A 19638-nucleotide genomic window follows, 5' to 3' on the forward strand; every position below is an offset into this window, starting at 1 on the left:
GCACAGCAATGGTGAGCAATCTTGGTGAGGAGCAATGGTGTTCTGTCATGGTGATGAGCAATGATGAGCAGCAATGAAGAGCAGTCACGGAGAATTGTTATTGTGAGAAGAAATGGTGGGTAGTCAGGGTGAACAATAATGGTGGACAGTCATGCTGAGCAGCAAGTGTGAGCAGCAATGGTGAGCATCAATGGTGAGCGACCATGGTGAGCAGTCATGGTGAGCAGCAATGATGAACATCAATGGCGAGCAGCAATAGTGAGCATCAATGGTGATGAGTAATTGTGAGCAGCAATAGTGAGCTACAATAGTGAGTCGGAATGACGAGAAGTCATGTTGAGCAGTTATGGTGAACAGTAATGTTGAGCACTCATGGTGAGGAGTGGCTGTGAGCAGTAATAGTGTGCAACAGTGGTGTTTAGGAATGGTAAGTAGTCATGTTGAGCAGTCATGTTGAGCAGTTATGGTGAGCAGCAAGTATGAGCAGCAATTGCGAGCAGCAATAGCGACCAGCAATGTTGAGCAATCTTGGTGAGCAACAACATTGAACACCAGTTGTGAGTGGAAATGGCGAACAGTAATGGTGGGCAGAGTTGGGCAACAGTCAAGGCGAGGAGACATGGTGAGTAGCAATGGTGAGCAATCATGTTGAGCAGTCATGATGAACAGTCATGCTGAGCATTCACGGTGAGCAGCAATGGCGAGCAGCAGTGCGAGCAGCAATGGTGAGCAATCAACTTGTGTAGTAATGGTAAGCAAAAATGGTGAGGAGGAATGATGAGCTTTAACAGTGAGCAGCAATGGTTAACAGTCATGTTGAACAGTCATACTGAGCAGCAAGTGTGAGCATCAATGGTGAGCTGCCATGGTGAGCAGTCATGGTGAGCAGCAATGGTGACCTACCATGGTGAGCAATGATAGTGAACAGTAATGGTGAGAAATAATGCTGAGCAGTGATGGTGAGCAATCTTGGTGAGCAGCAATGGTGTTCTGTCATGGTGATGAGCAATGATGAGCAGCAATGATGAGCAGTCACGGAGAATTGTTATTGTGAGAAGAAATGGTGGGTAGTCAGGGTGAACAGTAATGGTGGACAGTCATGCTGAGCAGCAAGTGTGAGCAGCAATGGTGAGCATTAATGGTGAGCGGCCATGGTGAGCAGTCATGGTGAGCAGTCATGGTGAGCAGCAATGATGAACATCAATGGCGAGCAGCAATAGTGAGCATCAATGGTGATGAGTAATTGTGAGCAGCAATAGTGAGCTACAATAGTGAGTCGGAATGACGAGAAGTCATGTTGAGCAGTTATGGTGAACAGTAATGTTGAGCACTCATGGTGAGGAGTGGCTGTGAGCAGTAATAGTGTGCAACAGTGGTGTTTAGGAATGGTAAGTAGTCATGTTGAGCAGTCATGGTGAGTAGCCACGGTGTGCACCATGGTGATCAGCAATGATAAGCAGTCATAGTGAGCAGTAATGTTGAGCAGTCATATTGAGCAGTTATGGTGAGCAGCAAATATGAGCAGCAATTGCGAGCAGCAATAGCGACCAGCAATGTTGAGCAATCTTGGTGAGCAACAACGTTGCACACCAGTTGTGAGTGGAAATGGCGAACAGTAATGGTGGGCTGAGTTGGGCAACAGTCAAGGTGAGGAGACATGGTGAGTAGCAATGGTGAGCAATCATGTTGAGCAGTCATGGTGAGCGGTCATGCTGAGCATTCACGGTGAGCAGCAATGGCGAGCAACAGTGCGAGCAGCAATGGTGAGCAATCAACTTGTGTAGTAATGGTAAGCAAAAATGGTGAGGAGGAATGATGAGCTCTAACAGTGAGCAGCAATGGTTAACAGTCATGTTGAACAGTCATACTGAGCAGCAAGTGTGAGCATCAATGGTGAGCATCAATGGTGAGCTGCCATGGTGAGCAGTCATGGTGAGCAGCAATGGTGACCTACCATGGTGAGCAATAATAGTGAACAGTAATGGTGAGAAATAATGCTGAGCAGTGATGGTGAGCAATCTTGGTGAGCAGCAATGGTGCAGTGTCATGGTGAAGAGCAATGATGAGCAGCATTAACGAGCAGTCACAGTGAATTGTTATTGTGAGCAGCAATGGTGGGTAGTCAGGGTGAACAGTCATGATGAACAGTCATGGTGAACAGTAATTGTGAGCAGCAATGGTAAGCAGCAATGTTGAACACCAATTGTGAACAGAACTGGCGAACAGTAATGGTGGGCAGCAATGGGCAACGGTCGTGGTGAGGAGTCATGGTGAGCAGCAATGTTGAGCAACAATGGTGAGTAGCAATGGTGAGCAATCATGTTGAGCAGTCATGGTGAGCAGTCATGCTAAGCAGTCACGGTGAGCAGCAATGGCGAGCAGCAGTGCGAGCAGCAATGTTGAGCAATCACCTTGTAATGGTAAGCAAAACTGGTGAGGAGGAATGATGAACTTTAATAGTGAACAGCAATGATTAACAGTCATGTTGAACAGTCATGCTGAGCAGCAAGTGTGAGCAGCAATGATGAGCAGCAATGGTGAGCAGCCATGGTGAGCAGTCATGGTAAGCAGTCATGGTGAGCAGCAATGGTGAGCATCAATGGTGAGGAGTAATGGTGAGCAGCAATAATGTGCAACAATAGTGAGTCAGAATGATGAGAAGTCATGGTGAGTAGTAATGGTGACAAAACAAGGGGTGTCGAAATGGTGAGCTCAAATTGTGAGGAGAAATTATATTATAACAGTGAGCAGCAATAGCTAACAGTCATGTTGAGTAGCAATGGCGAGCTGCAATGGTGATCAGTCATGCTGAGCAACATTGGTGAGTAGGGATGGTGAGCAGTAATTTTGAGCAGTCATAGTGAGCAGTAATGGTGAACAGTCATGACGAGCAGCTATGGGGAACAGCAATGGTGGGATGACATATTAAGGAGTTGCCATGTGCAGTAATAGTGAGAAACAATGGTGAGCAGGAATGGTGAACATTCATGTTGAGCAGTCATGGTGAGCAGCCATGGTGTGTACCAATAGTGAGCAGCAATGGTGAGGAGCAATGTTGAGCAAAAATGGTGAGGGGGAATGATGAGTTTTACCAGTGGTGAGCAGTCACGTTCAGCAGCAATAGCGAGCATAATGGTGAGTAGTCATTGTGAGCAATAATGGTTAACAGTTGTTGTGAGCAGCAGTGGTGAGCAGAATTGGAGGGAAGCAATGGTGAGCCGACATGGTGAGCAGCAATCGTGAGCAGTAATAGTGAACAGACATTGTGAGCAGTAATGGTGTGCAACCATAGCTAGGTGAGCAGCAATCGCGACCAGTCATGGTGAGGAGTTGCTGTGAGCTTCAATAGTGAGCAACGATGGTGAGTAGGAATGGTGAGCAGTCATGTCGAGCAATCATGGTGAGCAGCCATGGTGTGCACTAATGGTAAGCAACGATAGTGAGCAGCAATAGTGAATATCAATGGTGAACAGTCATGGTGAGCAGCAATGGTGAGCAGTCTTGGTGAGCAGCAATTGTAAGCATAGTGAGAACTCATGGTGAGCAGTCATGGTGAGCAGTGATGGTGATAATGAATGGTGATCAGCAATGGTGAGCAGTTATGGAGAATTGTGATTGTGATCATCAATGGCGAGCAGCCATGGAGAGCAGTCATGGCGAGGACTCAATGTGAGTAGTAATTGTGAGCAACATTGGTGAGTAGGAATGGTGGACAGTCATGCTGAGCAATCATGCTGAGAAGCAAGTATGAACAGCAATGGTGAGCATCAATGGCAAGCTGCAATGGTGAGCAGTCATAGTGAGCAGCAATGATGAGCAGCCATGGAGAATAGTTATTGTGAGCAGAAATGGTGAGCAGACATGGTGAGCAGACATGATGAGAAGTCATGATGAATAGCAATGGTGAGCAACAATGGTAAGTAGGAATGGTGAACAGTCATGTTGTGCAACAAGTGTGATCAGCAATAGTAAGCAGTCATGTTGAACAGTCATGGTGAGCAGTCACAGTGAACAGCAATGGTGAGCAGCAACGGCAAGCAGCAGTGGTGAGCAGTCATGGTGAGCAGTCATAGTGAGCAGCAATGATGAGCAGCCATGGAGAATAGTTATTGTGAGCAGAAATGGTGAGCAGACATGGTGAGCAGACATGATGAGAAGTCATGATGAATAGCAATGGTGAGCAACAATGGTAAGTAGGAATGGTGAACAGTCATGTTGTGCAACAAGTGTGATCAGCAATAGTAAGCAGTCATGTTGAACAGTCATGGTGAGCAGTCACAGTGAACAGCAATGGTGAGCAGCAACGGCAAGCAGCAGTGGTGAGCAGTCATGGTGAGCAGTCATAGCGAGCAGCAATGGTTAGCTGTCTTGGTGAGGAGTATTGGTAAGCCGCAGTGGTGGGAAAAAATGATGAGTAGGAATCGTAAGCAGTCATGTTGAGCAGCCATGGTGAGCAGCAATGGTAAGCTGTCAAGGTGAGGAGTCATGTTGAGGAGTCATGTTGAGCCGTCATGGTGAACAGTCATGGTGAACATCAAAGGCAAACAGCAGTGGCGAGCAGCAATGGTGAGCAGTCATAGTGAGCAGTAAAGGTGAGAAGCAATGGTGAACAGCAATGGTGAGCAGTCATGGGGAATAGTCATTGTAAGCAGCAATGGTGAGCAGCCATGGTGAGAAATCATGGTGAGGAGTCACAGTGAGAAGCAATGGCGAGCAACAATCTTGAGCAGGAATGGTGAACAGTCATGTTGAGCAGCCATGTTCAGCAGCAAGTGTGAGCACCAATGGTGAGCACCACTGGTGAGCAGCAATGGCAATGAGCAACAGTGAGCAATAATGGTGAGCAGCAATGGTGAGCAAAAATGGTGAGTAGGATTGATGAGCTTTAACACTGAGCTGCAATGGTATGCAGTCGTGTTGAGCATTAATGGTGAGCGTTATTGGTTAGAAAAGCTCATAATTCTTAATCCCATTTTTGCTCACCGTTGCTGCTCACCATGACTGCTCACTATTACTCTCATGATTCCTATTCAACATTGTTGCTCACCATTGATGCTCATCATGACTCCTCACCATGACTGCTCATTGATGCCCTCCACTGGTGCCCACCATTGCTGCTCATAATGACGGCTTATCATCACTGCTCATCATTACTGCTCACAATTACCATTGTTGCTTACCATTGCTATTCAACATTGTTGCTCACCATTGATGCTCATCATGACTCCTCTCGATGTCAGCTCACCATTGCTGCACACCATGGCTGCTCACCATGACTGCTGACCACAACCACTACACCATGACTGCTCCCCATTACTGACCACCATGTCTGCTCACTTTGACTGCTCATCATTACTGCTCACCATTGGAGCTCAAAATAATTGCTCACCATTGCTGAGTGCCATTGCTCCTCACTATTGCTGCTCACCATGACTGCTCACCATGTTTGCTCAACATGACTGCTCACCATTCCTACGCATTCCTACTCACCATTGCTGCTTATCATGACTCCTCACCGTGACAGCTCACCATTGCTGCTCACCATGGCTGTTTGCCATGATTGCTCTCCATGACTGCTCACCATGGCTGCTCATTGCTACTGATCATCATTACTGCTCACCATTGCTGCCATCCAACACTGCTCAGCATTACTGCTCACCATTACTGCTCACTATTACTTCTCACTATTGCTGCTCACCAAGACTGCTCACCATGACGGCTCTCCACTGTTGCTCACCGTTGCTGCTCGCCATGACTACTTACCTCTGTTCATAATTACCACATACCATGACTATTCACCATTACTGTTCACCATAACTACTCACCAGGACTCCTCACTATTACTATTCACCATGACAACCCAGCATCGCTGCTCACAATAGCTATACTCCATGACTGATCACCATTGTTGCTCACCACTACTGGTTCCTATTACTGCTCACCATGACTGCTGGCCAACACTTTCAATCATTGCTGTCCATCGTTACTTTTCACCATTACTGCTTGCCATGGCTGTTCATCATTACTGCTCACCATTGCTGCTTACCATTACATCTCACCATTACTGCTCACCATGACATGTTCAGCATTACTGCTCACCATTGCTGCTCACCATTACTTCTCAGCATTACTGCTCACTGTTACTGCTCACTATTACTATTCACTATGGCTGACTGCCATTGCTGCTCACCATGTCTGCTCATCATTGCGGCTCACTATTACTTCCAACCATTGCTGCACATCATTATTTCTCAGCATTACAGCTCACCATTACTCACCACTATTACTGTGCATTATGGTGTTCACCATTGCCGCTCACCATGGCAGTTCCCAATTGCTTCTCACTATTACTACTCAACATTGCTGCTCTCTATTATTGGTCACCATTGCTGCTCACAAATACTGCTCACCATTACTGATCACCATGACTGCTCACCATTACTTCTCACCATGTCTGCTCACTTTGACTGTGCATCATTACTGCTCACCATGACTTCTCATCATTACTGTTGGAGCTCAACATGACTGCCCATCATTGCTGGATGCCATTACTCCTCACGATTTCTGCTCACATGACTGCTCACAATTGCTGCTAAATATTACTGCTCAACATTGCTGCTTGCTATTACTTCTAACTATTACTGCTTGCCATGACTGTTCACCATGACTTCTCCCCACTGCAGCTTACCATTACTGATCACCATTGCTGCCCTCCTTTACTGATTACCATCACCGTTCACCATGAATGCTAATCATTTCTGATCAACATGACTGCTCACCATGACTGCTCATCATTGCTGCTCCCCACGATTGCTTATCATGGCTGCCCACCATGACTGCTCACCAACACTGCTCACCATTGCCACTTACTATGACTGCTAATCATTGCTGCTCACCATGACTGCTCGCCATGACTGTTTACCGTTGCTGCTCACTATTACTTCTCACCATTACTGCACGCCATTACTGACCACTATTACTATTCACTTTGGCTGCTCACCATTGTTGCTCACCATTACTGCTCACAATTGCTGCTAAGTATTTCTATTCAACATTGCTGCTTGCCATTACTTCTGACCATTTCTGCTTGCCATTACTGTTCACCATGACTTCTCACCATTGCAGCTTACCACTACTGCTCACCATTGCTGCTCACCATTATTGGTCACCATGACTGCTGACCATTACTTCTCATCAATGCTGCTCACCATTGCTGCTCAGCATTAATGCTCACCATTACTGCTCACCATTACTGCTCACCATTACTGCCCTCCATTACTGCCCTCCATTACTGCTCACCATCACCACACACCATGAATGCTAATCATTGCTGATCAACATGACTGCTTACCATGACTGCTCACAATGAATGTCCAGCATGACTGCTCACTGCCATTGCTCACCATTGCCACTCACCACGACTGCTAATCATTGCTGCTCACCATGAATCTTCACCATAACAGCTCGCCATTACTTCTCACCATGTCTGCTCACTTTACACATCAATATTGCTCATCATGACTACTCACCATGACTGCTCATCATTACTGCTTATCAGTACTGCTCACCATTGGAGCTCAACATGACTGCTCACCATTGCTGCTCACAATGACCACTCAGCATGGTTGCTCTCCATGACCGCTGACCATGACTGCTCACCATGACCGCTCACCATGGCTGTTCATCACTACTGCTCATTATTAATGCTCACCATTACTGCTCACCATTGATGCTTACCAATACTGCTTGCCGTTGTTACTCACCATTGGTGCTCACCATGTCTGCTTTCCATGACTGTTGATGAATATTTCCTACCATTGCTGCTCACGGTTACTGCTCACCAATACTGCTTGCCGTGACCTCTCACCAATGCAGCTCACCATGACTTCCCACCACTGCTGCTCGCCATTGCTGCTTAAAATTATTTCTCACCATCACTGCTCACCATGACTGCTCATCACTACTGCCTCAAATACTGATCACAATTGATGCTCACTATTATCGCTTACCAGTACCATTCATCATTACTGCTCACCATTACCAATCACCATGACTGCTGACCAATATTTCCTACCATTGCTGCACATCATTACTTCTAACTACTATTGCTCACCATTAATGCTCACTATTACTGCTCACTAAGGCTGTTTACCATAGCTTCTCTCCATGTCTTCTCACCATTGCTGCTCACTATTATTTCTCACCATTGCTGCACACCATTTCTTCTCATCATTACTGCTCACCATTGCTGCTCACTGTGACTGCGCACCATTGCTGCTCAGTACTACTGATCACTATTGCTGCTCAGCATTACTGCTCACCATTACTGCTAACCATGATTGCTCAACATTGCTGCTCACCATGAGTGATGGGCATGACTGCTAGCCATACTGCTCACCATTGCTACCAACCTTTGCTGCTCACCATTACTGGTCATCAATGGTGCTCATCATGACTTTTCACCCTTGAAGCTCACCATGACTGCCCACCATTGCTGCTTGCCATTGCTACTCACCATGACTGGTCACTATTACTGCTCACCATGACTGCAGATGAATACTTCCTACCATTGTTGCTCACCATTACTGCTCATCATTGCTGCTTACTGTAACTGTTCACCATGAGTGATCGCCTTTGCTGCCCACCATTACTGAATACTTCCTACCATTGCTGCTCACTATTATTGCTCATCATTGCTTCTCACCATTACTGCTCATTATCAATTGTCACCATTGCTGCTTACCATTATTGTTCATCATGACTACTCACAATGACTGCTCACTATTATTGTTCAGTATTTCTGCTCGCCATGACGGCTCACTGTGACTGCAGATGAATACTTCCTACCATTGCTGCTCACCATTACTGCTCAACATCGCTGCTTATTGTAACTGTTCATCATGAATGTTCACCATTGCTGCTCACCATTGCTTCTCACCATGACTGTGCACTATTGCTGCTCACTATTACTGCTTACCATTACTGCCCACTATTACTGTCCACCATCACTGCGAATTATTAATTCACACCATTGCTGCTCACCATGATTGTTCGCTATGACTGCTCACAATGATTGCTCACTATTGCTGCTCACCAAGATTGATCACCATTGCTTCCCTCAAATTCTGGTCACCATTGCTGCTCATCATGCCTGCTAACCATATTGCACACCATTGCTGCCAATTCTTGATGCTCACTGTGACTGCTCACCAATACTGCTCGCCATGAATACCTACCTTTGCTGCTTACAATAGCTATTCTCCGTTACTGCACAAAATTGCTGTACACCATTACTGCTCGCCATTATTCTTCACCATTACTGCTCACTATTGCTGCTTACCATTACTTTTCGCTATTACTGCTCACCATGACATTCGCACCAGTGCTTCTCACCATTGCTGCTCACCATTACTTATCACCATTGCAGCACATCATTACTTCTAGCCATACTGCACGCCATTATTGCTCACGATCACTGCTCACTATGGATGCTTAACATTACTGCTCACCATCTCTGCTCACCATTGCTGATCTCAATGACTTCTCACCATTGCTGCACGTCATTTCTTCTCACCATTATTGCTCACCAATGCTGCTCGCCATGGCTTCTCACCATTGCAGCTCACCATGACTGCTCGCCATTGATGCTCACTATTGCTACTCACCACTGCTGCTCCCCATCCATGACTGCTCACCATACTGCTCACCATTCCTGCCCACCTTTGCTGCTCACCATTACTGTTCACCATGACTGTGCACCATACTGCTCACCATTACTTCCCACCTTTGCTTCTCACCATTACTGATCACCTTTAATCCTCGCCATTAACTGATCACCATTGATGCTTATCATGACTGCCCACACTTGTTGTTCGCCATTGCTACCCGCCATTACTGCTAACCATAGCGGCTCGCCATGACTTCTCACCATGACTGCTCACTGTGACTGCAGATGAATACTTCCTATCATTGCTGCTCACAATTGATGCACAGCATTGCTGCTCACTCTAACTGCACACCATGAGTGCTCACTATTACTGCTCACCATTACTGCTCACCATTACTGCTCACCATTACGGCTCAGCATTAATTCTCACCATGATTGCTCACCATGACTGCTCACAATGAATGTTCACTATTACTACTCACTACTGCTGCTCACCATGACTGTTCACCATTGATTCCCTCAAATTCTGCTCGCCATCGCTGCTCACAATGACTGCTCATCATTACTGCTCACAACCACTCACCATTAGTTCTCACCATTGCTGCTCACTTTCAAAACTCATCATTCCTCCTCAACATTATTGCTCACCATTGCTGCACACCTTGATCGATCACCATTGCTGCTCACCCTTACTGCTCACCCTTACAGCTCACAATTACTGCTCACTATTGCTTCTCACTATGGCTGAGATCCGTTGCTTCTCACCATTGCTGCTATTCATTACGGCTCACACTTATAGCTCGCCTTGAGTACTGACCAATATTTCCTACCATTGTTGCTCACCATCAGTGACCACCATTGCTGCTCATCATGACTGCAGACCAATACACCCTACCCATTGCTGCTCCCCATTATGGCTCAGCATGTCTGCTCACTATGTCTGCTCACCATGAGTGCTCACAAGTATTGCTCGCAATTGCGGCTTGCCATTGCTGCTCACAATGGATGCTCACCATTGGTGCTCACCATGACTGCTCAGCATGGCTACTCACCACATCTGCTCACCATTATTGCTCACCATGACTTCTCATCAATACTGCTCACCATTGCTTCCCTCCAATGCTGCCATGCATTGCTGCTCACCACGACTGCTTGCCATTGTGCCTCACCATGACTACTCATGATTGCTGCTTGCCATTGCTACTCACAATGGATTCTCACCATTGCTGCTCACCATGACTGCTTTCCATGACTGCGGATGAATATTTCCTACCGTTGCTGCTAACTGTTACTGCTCACCGTTGCTGCTCAGCATGACTGCTCACCATTGCTGCTCACTGTTGAAGCTCATCATCCCTGCTCACCATGGATGTGCACAATGACTGCTCACCATGACTGCTCATCATTACTGCGTGCCATTGCTGCCCTCCAAAGCTGCCCATCATCGCTGCCCACTATTGCTACTCACTATTACTGCTCACTAAGGCTGCTTACCATTGCTTCTCACCATGTATGCTCACCATTGCTGCTCACTATTACTTCTCACCATTGCTGTACATCATTACTTCTCACCAATACAGCTCACGATGGCTGCTCATCATTTATGCTCACTGTTAAAGCTCATCATTATGGCTCTCCATATTTTCTCACCATTTATGCTCACTATAACTGTTCACCATGATTGTTCACCATTTTTGCTCACCATGACTGCTCACCATATTGCTCAACATTGCTACCCATCTTTGCTGCTCACCATTACTGCTCACCATTAATGCTTGCCATGACTGCTCACCATTGATGCTTACCAATACTGCTTGCCATTGTTGATCACCATTGGTGCTCACCACGTCTGCTTTCCATGACTGCTGATGAATATTTCCTACCATTGCTGCTCACTGTTACTGCTCAGCATGACTGCTCACCATTGCTGCTCACTGTTGAAGCTCATCATCCCTGCTCACCATGGATGCACACAATGACTGCTCACCATGACTGCTCATCATTACTGCGCGCCATTGCTGCCCATCACTGCTGCCCACTATTGCTGCTCACTATTACTGCTCACTAAGGCTGCTTATCATTGCTTCTCACCATGTCTGCTCACCATTGCTGCTCACTATTACTTCTCACCATTGCTGTACATTATTACTTCTCACCAATACAGCTCACCATTACTGCTCACCATGACTGCTCACCATGGCTGCTCATCATTTATGCTCACTGTTAAAGCTCATCATTATGGCTCTCCATATTTTCTCACCATTTCTGCTCACTGTAACTGTTCACCATGAGTGTTCACCATTTCTGCTCACCATACTGCTCAACATTGCTACCCATCCTTGTTGCGCACCATTACTGCTCACCATTAATGCTCACCATGACTGCTCACCATTGATGCTTACCAATACTGCTTGCCATTGTTACTTAGCATTGCTGCTCACCACGTCTGGTTTCCATGACTGCTGATGAATATTTCCTATCATTGCTGCTCACTGTTGCTGCTCACCATTGCTGCTCAGCATGACTGCTCACCATTGCTGCTCACTGTTGAAGCTCATCATCCCTGCTCACCATGGATGCACACAATGACTGCTCACCATGATTGCTCATCATTACTGCGCGCCATTGCTGCTCTCTAAAGCTGTCCATCATTGCTGCCCACTATTGCTGCTCACTATTATTGCTCACTAAGGCTGCTTACCATTGCTTCTCACCATGTATGCTCACCATTGCTGCTCACTATTACTTCTCACCATTGCTGTACATAAGTACTTCCCACCAATACAGCTCATCATTACTGCTCACCATTGCTGCTCATCATTTATGCTCATCATTTATGCTCACTGTTAAAGCTCATCATTACTTCTCACCATTGCTTCTCACCATTGCTGCTAACCATGATTGCTCATCATTGCTGCTCACCATGACTGCTAACCATACTGTTCCCCATCACTGCTAACATTTGCTGCGAACCATTGTTACTCACCATTGCTGCTCACCATGGCTGCAGGTGAATACTTCCTACCATTGCTGCTCACCATTACTTCTCACCAAGACTGCTAACCATACTGCTCCCCATCGCTGCTAACATTTGTTGCTCACCATTGTTACTCACTATTGCTGCTCGCCATGTCTGCTCACCATGACTGCAGATGAATACTTCCGACCATTGCTGCTCACCATGACTGTGCACTATTTCTGCTCACTATTACTGCTCACCATTACTGCCCACTATTACTGTCCACCATTACTGCTAATCATTAATTCTCACCATTGCTGCTCACCATGATTGCTCACCATGACTGCTCACAATGAATGCTCACTATTACTGCTCACTCTTAATGCTCACTATTGCTGCTACCTATGGCTGCTAACCATGATGCTCACCATTGCTAGTCTCCATTACTGCACAAAATTGCTGTACACCATTACTTCTCACCATCGCTGCTTACTGTAATTGCTCATCATGAATGTTCACCATTGCTGCTCACCGTGACTGTGCACCTTTGCTGCTTACAATTACTGCTCACTGTTACTGTCCAGCATTACTGTCCAGCATTACAGTCCACCATTACTGTCCACCATTACTGTCCACCATTACTGTCCAACATTACTGCTAATCATTAATTCTCACCATGATTGCTCACCATGACTACTCACTATTACTGCTCACTATCGCTGCTCAATATTGCTGCTCACCATGTCTGATTACCATTGCTTCCCTCAAATTCTGGTCACCATTGCTGCTCACCATGACTCCTAACCATAATGCTCACCATTGCTGCCAATTCTTGCTGCTCACCAATACTGCTCGCCATGAATACCCACCATTGCTGCTCACAATAGCTATTCTCCGTTACTGCACAAAATGACTGCAGATGAATACTTCCTACCATTGCTGCTCACTATAATTGCTCACAATTGCTTCTCACCATTACTGCTCATTATCAATTGCCACCATTACTGCTCACCATGATTGTTCATCATGACTGCTCACAATGACTGCTCACTACTACTGTTCAGTATTTCTGCTCACCATGACGGCTCAGTGTGATTGCAAATGAATACTTCCTACCCTTGCTGTTCACCATTACTGCTCACCATCGCTGCACATCATTCCTTCTCACCATTACTGCTCACCATGATTGTTCATCATGACTGCTCAGAATGACTGCTCACTATTACTGTTCAGCATTTCTGCTCACCATGAAGGCTCATTGTGACTGCAGATGAATACTTCCTACCATTGCTGCTCACCATTATTGCTCACCATCACTGCTTACTGTAACTGCTCATGAATGTTCACCATTGCTGCTCACCATGACTGTGCCCTATTGCTGCTCACTATTACTGCTAACCATTACTGCCCACTATTACTGTCCACCATTACTGCTAATCATCAGTTATCCCAATTGCTGCTCACCTTAATTGCTCACAATGATTGCTCATTATTACTGCTCACTCTTATGGCTCACTATTGCTGCTCACTATCGCTGCTCACCATGACTGATCACCATTGCTTGCCTCAAACTCTGGTCACCATTGCTGCACACCATGACTGTTAACGATGCTGCTCACCAATACTGCCAATTCTTGCTGCTCACCATGACTACTAACCATGCTGCTCACCATTGCTGCCAATTGTTGCTGCACACCATGACTGCTCACTAATACTGCTCGCCATGAGTACCCACCATTGCTGCTCACAATAGCTGTTCTACGTTACCTCACAAAATTGCTGTACACCATTACTTCTCACCATTACTGCTCGCCATTATTCTTCACCATTACTGCTCACTATTGCTGCTTACCATTACTTTTTGCTATTACTGCTCACCATGACATTCGCACCAGTGCTCCTCACCATTGCTGCTCACTATTACTTCTCACCATTGCAGTACATCATTACTTCTAGCCAGACTGAACACCATTACTGCTCATGATCATTGCTCACTACGGATGCTTAACATTGTTGCTCAGCATCTCTGCTCACCATTGCTGCTCTCAATTACTTCACACTGTTGCCGCACATCATTTCTTCTCACCATTAGTGCTCACCAATACTGCTCGGAGTGGCTTCTCAACATTGCAGCTCACCATGACTGTTCACTATTGATGCTCGCTATTGCTACTCACCACTCACCACATCATTACTTCTCACCATTACTGCTCACCATGATGGCTCACAATGATAGCTCACCATCAAATTTGCCACTACTGCTCAGCATGACTGCTCACCATTCCTGCTCACTGTTGAAGCTCATCATTCCTGCTCTCCATGGATGCTCACTATGACTGTTCACCACGACTGCTCGCCATGACTGTTCATCATTACTGCTCACCATCGCTGCCCTCCAACGCTGCTCACCATTGCTCTTCATCATTGCTGCTCACCAAGGCTGCTCACCAGGACTGCTCTTCACTCTTGCTCATCATAAATGGTTGCCATGACTATTCACCATGACTGCTCACCATGATTGCTCATCATTGCTGTTCACCATGACTATCCACCATTGCTACTCACAACAGCTCTTCTCCGTGACTGCTCAAAATTGCTGCTCGCCATTACTTCTCACCATTACTGCTCACCATTGCTGCTCACCATTGCTGCCCAATGCGATTGCGCACCATTGCTGCTCACTATTGCTGCCCAATGCGATTGTGCACCATCACTGCTCACTATTACTGCTCACCATTACTGTTCACCATTACTGCTCAGCATTCATTCTCACCATGTCTGCTCACCATGACTGCTCACTATTACTGCTCACTATTACTGCTTACTATGGCTGATCTCCATTGCTGCTCACCATGACTGCTGACCAATATTTCTTACCATTGCTGCTCACCATGACTGATCACCATTGTCACTCACCATGACTGCTGACCAATAAATCCTACCCATTGCTGCTCCCCATCACAGCTCAGCATGGCTGCTCACCATGACTGCACATCATTATTGCTCCGAATTGCTGTTCACTATTGATGATCAGTGTTACTGCTCACCATGATGGTTCACCATTACTTCTCACCGTTTTTGCTCACCATTGCGGCTCGCAATTTCTGCTCTCATTGCTGCTCAGCATAGCGGCTCACCATGACTCACCATGGCAGCTAAACTTTGCTTCTAACCATGACTTTTCACCATTGCAGTTCGCCTTTGTGCTTACCATTGCTGCTCACCATGACTGCTCACCATTACTGCTCACCATTGCTGCTTACCATTGCTGCCCAATGTGCTTGTGCACCATTGCTACTCACTATTACTTCTCACCATTGCTGCACATCATTACTTCTCAACATTACTGCTCACCATGACTGCTCACCATTACTGCTCGCCATGATGGGTCACAATGACTGCTCACCATCACATCTCACTGCTCAGCATGACTGCTCACCATTCTTGCTCACTATTGAAGCTCATCATTCCTGCTCTCCATGGATGCTCACTATGACTCCTCATCATTACTGCTCACCATGACTACTCGCCATGACTGTTCATCATTACTGCTCACCATTGCTGCCCTCCAACGCTGCTCAGCATCGTCCTTCATCATTGCTGCTCACCAAGGCTGCTCACCATTACTTCTCACCATTAGTGATCACCATTACTGCTCACAATTACTGCTCACCATTTCTTCTTATCATTGGTGCCCAGTGTGATTGTGCACCATGGCTGCTCACTATTACTGATCACCATTGCTGTTCACCATTACTGTTCACTATTACTGCTCAGCATTCATTCTCACCATTGCTGCTGACCATGACTGCTTACCATTACTGCTCACTATTACTGCTCACTGTTACTGCTCAGTACGGCTGATCTCCATTTCTGCTCACCATGACAACTGACCAATGTTTCCTACCATTGCTGCTCACCATGACTGATTGTCACCCACCATGATTACTGATCAATAAATCCTGCCCATTGCTGCTCACCATTTCTGCTCCCCATCACAGCTCAGCATAGCTGCTCATCATGACTGCACAACATTACTTCTCACCATTTTTGTTTGCCATTGCTGCTCTCATTGCTGCTCAGCATTGCGGCTAACCATGACTCCTCACCATGAAAGCTAAACATTACTCCTAACCATGACTGCTCAGCATTGCAGATCACTTTTGTGCTTACCACTGCTGCTCACCATGACATGACTGCTCACCATTGCTGTTCACTATTGACGATCAGTGTTACTGCTCACCATGACTGCTCACTATTACTTCTCACCATTTCTGCTCGCCACTGCAGCTCACCAATGCTGTTTTCATTGTTGCTCAGCATTGCGACTCACCATGACTCCTTACCATGAAAGCTAAACATTGCTCCTAACCATGACTGCTCGCCATTGCAGCTCACCTTTGTGATTACCATTGCTGATCACTATTACTGCTCACCATTACTTCTCAGCATTACTGCTCACCATTGCTGCTCACCATTACTGCTCAGCATTCATTCTCACCATTGCTGCTCACCATGACTGCTCAATGTGGCTGGTCTCCATTGCGGCTCACCATGACTCCTTACCATGAAAGCTAAACATTGCTCCTAACCATGACTGCTCGCCATCACAGCTCACCTTTGTGCTTACCATTGCTGCTCACCATTCCTGCGCACAATTGCTGCTCACCATTACTTCTTACCTTTACTGCTCACCATTGCTGCTCACCATTATTGCACAGAATTCCTATGCACTACTGCTGCTCAACATTACTGTACACCATTCCAGAGCATCATTGTTGCTTACCATTTCTTCTCACCATTACTGCTCACTGTTACTTCTCACTATTAATGCTCACCACAGCTGCTCACTATGGCTGCTCACAACACTTCTACTGCTCACCATGACTGCTCACTGTTGCTGATCACCATTTCTGCACACCATTCCTGTGCACCATTGCTGCTCACCGTTACTACTCACCATTGTTGCTTGTCATTACTTCTCACTATTTATGTTCACTATTACTGCTTATCATGGCTGCTCACCATTACTGCTCACCATTGTTGCTCACCAGGAATGCTCACCATGACTGCTTAGTATGACCTCTCACTTCTTTTTCCCACCATTACTTCTCAGCATCACTGCTACCATTGCTGTACACAATGAATGCTCACCATGACTGCACACGAATGTTGTTCACCATTACTTCTCATCATCATTGCTGACCATTCGTACACACCATTGCTGCTCACCATTTTGGCGCACCATTGCTGTTCACCATTGCTACTCACCATTGCTGTTCACAATTACTGCTCACTATTACTGCTCACCATTAAGGCTCACCATTAATACTCACTATTGCTGCACACTATTACTGTGCACCATTGCTGCTCACCATTGCTGCACACCATTGCTGATCACCATTGCTGCTCATGATTACTTCTCACCATCACTGCTCGTCATTACTGCTCACCATGGATGCACACCATTACTGCTCACCATTGTTGCTCACCATGACTGTTCACCACTATTGTTAACATTACTTCTCATCATTATGGCTGACCATTCCTGCACACCATTGCGGCTCGCCCTTCCTGTGCACCATTGCAGCTCACCACCGCTGCTCACCATCGCTGCTCACCATTGCTGCAGATCATTACTACTTAGAATTGCTGCTCACCATCGCTGCTCAACATTGCTCTCTCCATTGCTGATCACTGGTACTGCTCAGCATGAATGCTCAACATTGTTGTTCACCATTGCTACTCACCATTGCTGCTCACCATGACTGCTCATCATGGCCACTCACCATTACTATTCATGATGTTCTCGACTGCTCACCAATACTGCTCCCCATGACTGCTCACCATTGTGAGTACACACATATAAGCAAAACATTTTGAGCTGAATCTTCCTGTGGAATTTTTAAAATGAAAAGTTGCCCACTGACTTGGTAAACCCCCAGAGAGCTGTGTGTGAACAGAGTGTAGCTTTTTAGCTGGAATTACAGGGAGCTGACCAGGTCCACATTTACTCACATTGGCTGTCTGTGATATTTGAAGTGTGTGGTACGTTGTGAACATGATACAGCCTCTGAAAACCTCCAGTCTCACTGTCTATTGATTTGATTTCCCTGCATTCTGGCGAATTCTGGGAGACATTAGTGACTGGATCTGTTTTTACAATAAGTTCTGCAGAGACTTACATTCAAAAATATTCAACCTATTATTCTAAAAGGTCTATCACTGCAATTTGCAATTTTTTGCTGAACAATTAATTTCAGTTGTACATTTTTAAATTATTGCACATGAATTAACCACTTAAAACAACATTTTTCAGTATGGGAATTTCTATTTAAACAAGTGATTTGATTTGAATAATGGAGACACTATGGTGTATATCTGCACAGGCACCAGAATGGGAATATTGACTGATTGTTGTAATCAGTCCCAGCATCCTCCAGAGTTATTGATCCAAAACCACCTTAATCCCCTTCAAATAACACAAGCAATTCCATGTAATACCTGTAATCACAGGCTTCAGAGTCAAGTATCCATTGCAGGCTCTGTATCTCATGCTGGATTTCAGCTGCACTCAACAGAACAACCAAAGCTACTGGCTCTGATACAGGTAATAGTGTATGATAAGACCCTAATTCGGAAGATAAACAGTTGTCTGATATCAGAAAAAACAAGATATTAATTGCTTTCCCACTGCTGCTTGTGGATGACTGAGCCCAGAATCAAAGCATGTGAGACTGATTTTCTTTGTTGGCCGGCACCAAGGACAGCTCCTTGCTGATATGACTATCTATAGAGCAACCTGTCCCTATCAAATATTCTTCATGCACAAAAGTGGGAGCAAGGTTTCAAGGTTTCCGGCACTGGGTCATTGGAAACTCTGCAGGAGTTTGTCACATCACATGCGCACTGCTCCAACATTCTTTCCCCTGTCCTGATGGATGGTGCCCTGCTCTTATCAAAGCCTCAGCAGCTCTTCATTAATATATAGAGTGAGCTGCACTGTTACATG

This window comes from Cetorhinus maximus, chromosome 7 (genome assembly GCF_964194155.1).
Source record: "Cetorhinus maximus chromosome 7, sCetMax3.hap1.1, whole genome shotgun sequence".
In the NCBI taxonomy this organism is placed as follows: Eukaryota; Metazoa; Chordata; class Chondrichthyes; order Lamniformes; family Cetorhinidae; genus Cetorhinus; species Cetorhinus maximus.